The sequence below is a fragment of the Hipposideros armiger genome, unplaced genomic scaffold, assembly GCF_001890085.2.
Source record: "Hipposideros armiger isolate ML-2016 unplaced genomic scaffold, ASM189008v1 scaffold_48, whole genome shotgun sequence".
NCBI lineage: Eukaryota > Metazoa > Chordata > Mammalia > Chiroptera > Hipposideridae > Hipposideros > Hipposideros armiger.
The window spans coordinates 979,250-987,382 of record NW_017731398.1 but is presented as its reverse complement, the minus strand read 5'-3'; the positions used below and the strand labels follow the sequence as shown (position 1 = coordinate 987,382).

At 37.4% G+C, this 8,133-nt stretch overlaps 1 protein-coding gene across 2 annotated transcripts in view; it reads left to right on the top strand.

Moving 5' to 3' along the window:
* The first annotated feature begins 104 nt into the window (after positions 1–104).
* BLM (BLM RecQ like helicase) overlaps positions 105–8,133 on the top strand; it is a 66,307-nt gene continuing 58,278 nt past the window's right edge. For both annotated transcript variants that reach the window (XM_019640251.1, XM_019640253.1), the window contains exon 1: positions 105–185. The gene's annotated coding sequence lies outside the window, so the exon portion shown is untranslated. The remainder of the gene's footprint in view (positions 186–8,133) is intronic.

Genomic DNA, 8,133 nt, shown 5'->3' with positions numbered 1-8,133 from the left:
CCCGCAGGCCCAGGGGGCGGGGACAGGTGCCACGGGGCGATGGTATTGGTCAGCTTCTTCTAGGACGCAGCCAATCGGAATCTGCCGACTTCTGGCGCGAAGTGAGCTGGCGGGCCGCGGCCGCGCTGAGCAGGCGGCGCGGGGAGCTTGGAATTTGGTTCCGCCGGCTTGGAGCCTAGGAAGAGGTGAGTGCGGCGCAAGAACTTAGGCTCGGCCGGTCCGGGTCCAGCTCCGTCCCCAGGCCCGGTCGGACAGGAAAGCCTCTCCGACTCCTTCGTTACTGGCCCCTGGTCGGCCCCTGAGTTCTGTTGTCTGTCAGGCAGCCTGGGAGAGACCAAAACGGTTCCCTCAGGCAAACAGGCCCGGGGCGGAGGCGACCTGTGCCGGGGTCGCCCGGGGCGCTGGGGCCGAGCCCACCCAGCGCCCCTTGTGTTCTCGGTCAGGTATCCAGTGCCTACCGTGGTGCCTGGCTCAGAGTAGTAACCGGCTAGGCCCAGCCCAGGCCCCTGCCCCTTCCCCCATGTCCCTCCTGAAACTGCACTGTTCTACGGCCTTTCACAGTCATGAGCCGGGCTGCTGTATTTTGAGTGTCTGTTGTGTGCCACGTGCTTGACACTGGTCTGATAATTGTGGCTTAACAATACCCCCAGCAAAGGGACGTGGTTAGGGACACGGACTGCGGCAGATGCGCGCGTTGGCATCCCCGCTCTTAATGATTTCAGCTCTGTGATTCCACGGTTATTTCAATTAAGTGCCTGGGCTTCCTTCTGTCAGGTGGGGGAAGTGTTCTCTTCTACATCCTGGGCTTTTTGTCAGGATTAAACGACTTAATATATGCCATAAATGCTTCAAAGTGTACTTGGTGCATAGTAAGGGCTCTATTATCACTACCCAATGAAGTAGGTCAAATGGTCCTCATTTTAGACGCGGAGAATCTGAAGCACAGTGCTTGTCCGTGCTGGAAGGCCTTTTGATGGTTAAGGGCTAGAGACAGGATTTGAACTAAGCAGACTCCAAAGCGTCTTCCTTTCAGGCTTTCTCCCATACCTCTCACCTGCCCTTAGGTTACTCAAAACTTTGGCCTCCTAAAGTCCTGAGATGGAGCAGAGGGCCTGACAGCGCCTGGTGCCAACAATGTACATGGCACTGCTGTGCCCCTGTCAAGACTAAGGAGCAGCCATGGGAGACACTGGGTGACAGATCAGAAATTGATAAGGGGGAGGCAGGGTATTATCCTGTGTGGGGAATAGTAAATAGAAGTACATCAAATCAACCTTTTGTTAGCTGGGCGGCTGTCAGAAAGCAGCGTGTAGTCAACGCTGGGGAGGAGAAGTTTCTGCAGAGGTTAACTGTGGACTTCATTTTATTGATGAGGAAACCAGAGTTAAAAAATTGGGCAAAGACCATAGTGTTAGATGTGTTGTAAAAGAACAATATTCAGGGAAATTAGACACATCGACTTCAGGATCGGCAGTAGATCTACGAGAAGGGAGGGAAAGGAAGGAGATAAGGAGAGTCACTGGGATTTTAAATATATTTGAAATGTTTTATGCTTTAAAAGAGAAATAGGACAGAACTTCTTAAATTTGGTTGGTGGGTACATGGGTATCGTTCTATTTTCTGTATGCTAGAAATATTTAAAATTAAAAGCAGTATATAAAATATAAATGTATATATGAAAATAATGTTAATATTAAATGTTTATTTTAGTACATGCATATTCTTTATTTTTAAATATATTTCTCATAAGGGAAGAGAGGATAGAACAAAGAGGTCCAAAGTACGTAATTGCAAAATACTCTTGGGAACTAATGCTGAAAGCCCCTGTGGGTCTCCATTGCCTGACACAAATCATTGAGCAAGTCTATTATTGCACAAGCAGTGCATAGACTACCCTTCTTTACAACCTCCACCCTGATTGGAAAGTTCTACTTGTTTCAAGCTTGTCTTTTATTTTTCTAAATGTAATAAGTTTAATTGCTTTATATATTCTTATGCCTGATGCTGTTTACTTCTGTTACAACCAGCTCTCGTTCTTGTTTCCTTGCATGCTTGGCTATTTACACACTGTCTTGAAAAATGATTTGTGGGAATTATTTAAGGCCTAAGATAAAAGTGTATTCCTCCAGAGATGTTTTGCATTTGCTTCTTCTGCAGGTGTCTTGGAGTTAGGATCACTTTAATCTAAATTTGTGAGTTGAGTTTTTTAGTTATACAGGTATAAAAATTGAGTTGAAAAGATTCTTGAGCTTGTTGTTTATGATAAAGGGTCTGTCCCACGCAATCCCTCAGCAATTGGTAACTTATAGACAGATACCTGGAAAACAATTTTGGTTTACCTTTCCCCAAATGAGATGGCTCTTTGGGGTGCTGGTTTCATAGGGGAATACTTCCCACCTTGGGTGGACCCTAACTTGATTCAGAACACCTTTTCCTCCAAGGCTATCAAAACTGATGTTCGAACTCTTAGGATTAAACAGCTACCCTCAGGAGAAAAGCAACTTCAGTGCTCTCTTTACCTTTCTGGGTTCCCACTTTGATGTAGATTTTGGCTTGATAATTTTTTAAGCTTGTCAGAGATTTGATGTACTTAATACTGTCTTATTTTATCCAGCAATAATCTAGAGCAACCATCAACAAACCTTTTCTGCAAAGGGCCAGGTAGTAAATATTTTAGGCTTTGCAGACCACACATTCTCTGTTATAACTAACTACGGTGCTAAAGCAACATAGATAGTATGTAAACAAATGGGCATGCTTGCGTTTCAGTAAAACTTTATTTATAAAAACAGGTTGCTGGCCAGATTTGGCCCATGATTCATAGTTTGCCACTACCTGATCTAGAGTATATGGCTTATTGATTATCCCAGTAATAATTGTTAAATATCGATTCTTTTCCCTACTTTGTTTTTTCTGTCATTACAGATTAAACATATTTTGGAGACTAGGTTTTTCAGTTTTTGTTTTTTTTGGTTTTTTTTTTTAGCTGAGCCATCCTGCCACGTGTTGGCAGCTCAGGGGCAGCTCAGCTTGGGTCGTGAATCAAACCAGTGACCCTGTTGTTCAGAGTTGAACTCTTGAGTGATAGGTTTTTCATTTTTAAAGATGAGTACCGTGCCATTTAAATTATTGTTGCATTTAATGTGATTATAATATTTGTAATGCTAGTTGCCACTGCAGTGTTATTTAGTATTCTTGTGCTTTTGTCAAATGAATTTAAAGAGCATTTTTGTTGAGTTTTGTAAAAATATTCTTGTGGTGTTCCAATTGTAATTTTGTTAAACTCATAAATTAATTTATGAAGCATTGTTGTGTTTATGATATTTAAACCTTTCATTTAAAAGCATGAAATATTTCTTTATTCAAATCTTTTTTTATTTCTCACGGTAATATTTGGTCATTTTCTTCATATCATGAAGATATATGTCTTTGTTTGGTTAATTGGTAGTTGTTTAATATTTTTCATTGCTGTTGTTAATTGAATGCCTTTTTAAATTGTATTTGCTAGTTATTACTACCACATGAGAATGCATTTGACTTTTGTGAATTTTTACTTTTATTTAACCACTTTACTGAAGTTTTAATTATTGTTATGATTGATTTTCTTTGGCTCATGTTGGTATATAATCAAATTGTCTACATGTAATGATATTCACATTTCTTCTTTTCTAGTATTTTCCTTTTTGAATATTTTTGCACTGGCAAGAATGTTCAATATGAGAGTGAAAATAAAAGAACAGTCTTGTTTTTACCCATACTTTTAATGAATTCACCCCTATTATAAAATATAAGATTTATATTGGGTCTTGATTTTAAATACTTCTATGTTTTAATGTACCTATTAGAAATGGTTTGAGTTTTATCAAATGCCTTTTCAAAAATGCACTGATAATACATACTGTGTGATTCCATATATATAAATCAAGAAGTTCATGAATAGGCAAAACTAATGTATGGTGATAAAGTCAAATTGTGGTTACATCTGGGGTGTATTAACTGGGAAAGGGCACAAGAAAACATTCTGAGGTGCTAGAAATGTTCCATGCCTTGATTCGAATGTCGTTTACACAGTATACTCATATACATAAATAAAACTGAGCCATACACTGAAGGTCATTGTACTTTATAGCTCATAAGTTTTACCCCAATAGAAATGTAGTTTTAAAGTTTATTGATCTGATTATATTGATATTATTTAAACTGTTAAGATAATATATCATATTAGTGGTTTTCACTTAATGTTAAATCAGCTTTACTTTCCTGGGGTAAGCCATAGTTGATCACAGTTGTAATCCTTTTGAGACATCCTTTCTGTATTCTTTAACATTGTTTTTTATTCTTTCATTTAATAAATGTCGACTAAGTGCTAGGTGCTTAGAGATGCTATGGGTTATAAAACCAATAATGGCTCATTTTGCATGGTGCTTACAGACTAATAAAAGAAATGCCAATCAAATAATTGCAAAAATGAATGTAGAATCGCAACTATGGTAAGAACTGCAATTGAGAGATATTTGTTATTATAAGACTGTATTATAGGGAAATTTTTCTTTATCAAACACTTATGTATTACCTACTATCTGCCAGATGCCATTCTGAGCAAGTCACAAATATTCATTTATTCAAATTCACATACCAACCATATGAGGTGGGTAGGCATCGTATAGATGAGGAATCTGAGGTACAGAGAGATTAAATTTTATGTCCAAGATCACTTAGCTAATGAGCAGCAGAGCCAAGATACAAACCCATGTATTTTGGCTCAGAGCCCCATGCTCTTAAACCACTCTTTTGTGACTACCTAAATATGGAGTTTTTCTTGAGGAAGTAATGGTTAGATTGCCACATGAAGGATGAGCAGGAATGAACTGTGTCAAGAGGGCCTGAAAGAAGGCTTGTGTTTCAAGAAGGCATGGGTAGTCACTGTGTGATATGCTAAAGAGGTCAAGAAAGGATTGAAAAAAGCTACTGGATTAAGTATAATAACATAGAGATCATTAGTAACCCTGTTAAGAGTTTTAGCATTTTGATCAGGGCAGAAGCCAGATTTGTGTGACAGAGTGGCAGAATGGAGAACGGCTGTGCAGGGTGGAAGAGACAGCAGTATCTGTAGGGAGATATGGAGTCATGTAAATGTCATGTTTGGGGTTTTTTCCTCCAAAACTAAAGGGAACCTAGTTGAGAAGGAGGGACTGTTTATACTAGAAAGTGAAATATTAGTAACAGAGTAAGGTTTTTGAGAAGATGGAGGATATGTAGGGATCTAGAATTTCATGTGGAAAACTGGACCTTCTCAGAGGGTAGGCTGGGCCCACATACTTAGGGAGAGTGCATGTTAGGCAACAAAAAATGGGGGAGTTCCTGTGGTAGTTTCTGCTTTCTCTGTAAAGAATGAACGAAGTCATCCGCTGAGAGAGAGGAGTAAAAATTTTGGAAAGGTGATTGTATAAGGTGAGAATAAATTGACCACAGAAATGTAGTTTTTGTGGACAGTGTTGTGGGCCCATTTGAGGTTGATGAGCAGTAACTTCTTTTTCTTATTTTGTTCTTATGATGTTTTAGGATCAGAACCATGCTTGTTTTATAGAATGAATTTGGGTGCTTTAAAAACAAAAAAAAGCTGTTTATCTTGGTTTTCTGTTTGTTTCTTGTATCAATATTGATAATTTATATTTTTGTCAAAAAATCTAATTTAGATTTTTAAATCAACTACCATTTAAATGTTTTTATGTATTTTTCTTATGTTCCATTTCTTTTCTTTATATTTTACTTTTTCCTTTAATATTTTGTTTTACTATTTGTCCATTTACTATCCTTTCCAAAAATGACCTCTTGATGTTATCACTTCCCTTAATTTTTCTTCTTTGGGTTTCCTGGCATTACAAAAATTTTTATTTGAATTGTTATTCTGTGCTTTCTCTAAGATCTTAACATATATATAATTATTTTATTGTTTTCCTCTCCTTTGGTCATATCCAAGTAAAGCAGATTTTTACCCAAGGTTATGGACTTCTGGTGGGACTCAGAACCCCTTGAAACTAATGACAGAATTGTGTTCGTTTTTCTGGAAAGAAGGTCCATATCTTTCATCAGATTGTTACCAGAATCTGACCCAAAATGCTAACAACCACTGCCACTAACAGTTCAATGTGTAGTGTTTAATTATCACTCTTTAAAAATAACATCATTTTATAATGTTGGGATTCTTTATCTCTGCTCCAATTATTTTATTGACCATATTTTAAACTTTCTAAATTTTGCTTATATTTTTCTGATTAATTTGTTTTTTATTAACTTGTGCCTCTAGTTTGAAATGGTGTAAAACCTCTACTTTTTTGTATATTACCAGAAAAATTCTGTTGGGTTTTCAGGAAAGTCATGATGCATTTTTGCAATGAAAAACAGAAAAAATACATGACTTTTCCGACAACCCAATATTTTACTCCGACAGTTTCTTTTATTTCTCAACATTTTTAAAAGAGATTATATTCACTAATCTTCTTATTTTATTCCTGCCAAATACCTATTAGTTGCAGAATCATAGAAGGCTAATTTTATATGGAAACATAGAAATTCTCTAACCCAACCTTCTTATTTTAGAAATGAGGACACTAGAGAGAGTCAATGAATTCCTTAAAGCCTCAGAGTGAATTTGTTGCAGAATTGATCAAAGAACCTGAGTTCTTAGTACATTTCTCATTTTTACTGGTCTTTTCTTTTTATAGTGAAGTGGTACTGATCTCCTTACAATTCTGCTTCTTTCTGTTATTTCTCCTTGCATTTTTAACAGTTTTAGCTATGCATTTTCTTGCTCTATTGTCTGGGTCATGTAAATTAAATGTAGTTTGGGCTTTTTATCATTCTACAGTGACTTTTTTATTTATTCCCAGTGGTTTGAACTCTACTTTGATATAATGCATAGGTCCTTTTTATGTCTCTTATCCATTGTTTTGTTTAATTTTACCTATAAAATGTAATTGAAAGATTAATAGACGTCTAATAGATGGAGAATTACTTTAAATACATTTTTTTAAAAAAGAGATAATTAAAACCTATGTGATAAAAACAGTAGTATGAAAGATCCTCAGAAAAATGGGCCTAGAGACCACTTGATACCCAGTAATTAATAAATTTCCATTTCTTATGGGAAATAATGGGATTACAGATTTTGACAGCTCTATTTTTCTTAAGTATGAAAAAGATAAATGATATATGACAATAGAGGAATAGAAAATATAATGTTCATGAAATCCCAGTTAAAAGTCTCTCTTTGCCTAGAAATTCTGTTTGCTTGATGTTCAATTTCACTAGAGAAGAAAGAGGGAGTTGCTTACTCCTAGTGCCCAGTTGAGGTTCCTAAGATTATGATTGGCTACCTCAGGCTTACCACTTGCCCCAGGTAAGGTAGCTCCTCCCCTTTGAACAGTAACCCAATAGGGCTCACAGAGCTTAGCTGTATTTTTTCAGTAACCACCCCGTAGAACTTCCAAAATGTGAGGTGCCTTTGGACATGCAGGGATTGTGGTCTTAAAATGTTCTCCATTAAAAAAAATCAGGCTCCTTAAGGGAAATGGCTGATTCTAAGTCTGGGGCCCAAAATGCACAAGATAAACCTGGGATATCTTTTAATTCCAAATAGTAAGGAAACTCTCAAAGACTACTAAGATTATGTCAAAAGTACTGAAGAACCAACCTGAGAAGGCTTCCACAGGCCAAACAAGAAATAATTTGAGAATCAGTAAGGATGATAACTGTATTGGAATGAAACATACCTAATATGTTTTATCCATGAGTTTATAATGATACTAAAAAAAATTGACCACCATTGGAGGCTGTTAGAGAATGAACTCATTATTTTGAAAACTAATAAAGGGAGAGAATTCAACATTAATCCTGTCTCTTCTATGTGAACTGTACTACTGGGAAACAAAAAAATAGATCAGAGGAGGTTTCTCTTGACAAAAATATTATAGCTACCGTATTTGCCGGCGTATAAGATGATTTTTTGGCCCTGAAAAATATGCCTCCAAGTGGGGGGTCATCTTATATGCCAGGTACACTTCAGATAGACTGCCCATAGTGCTTGCCCCGTGCCATAGTGGCCTCCCGATGCCCGCCCACTTCATTCCACAT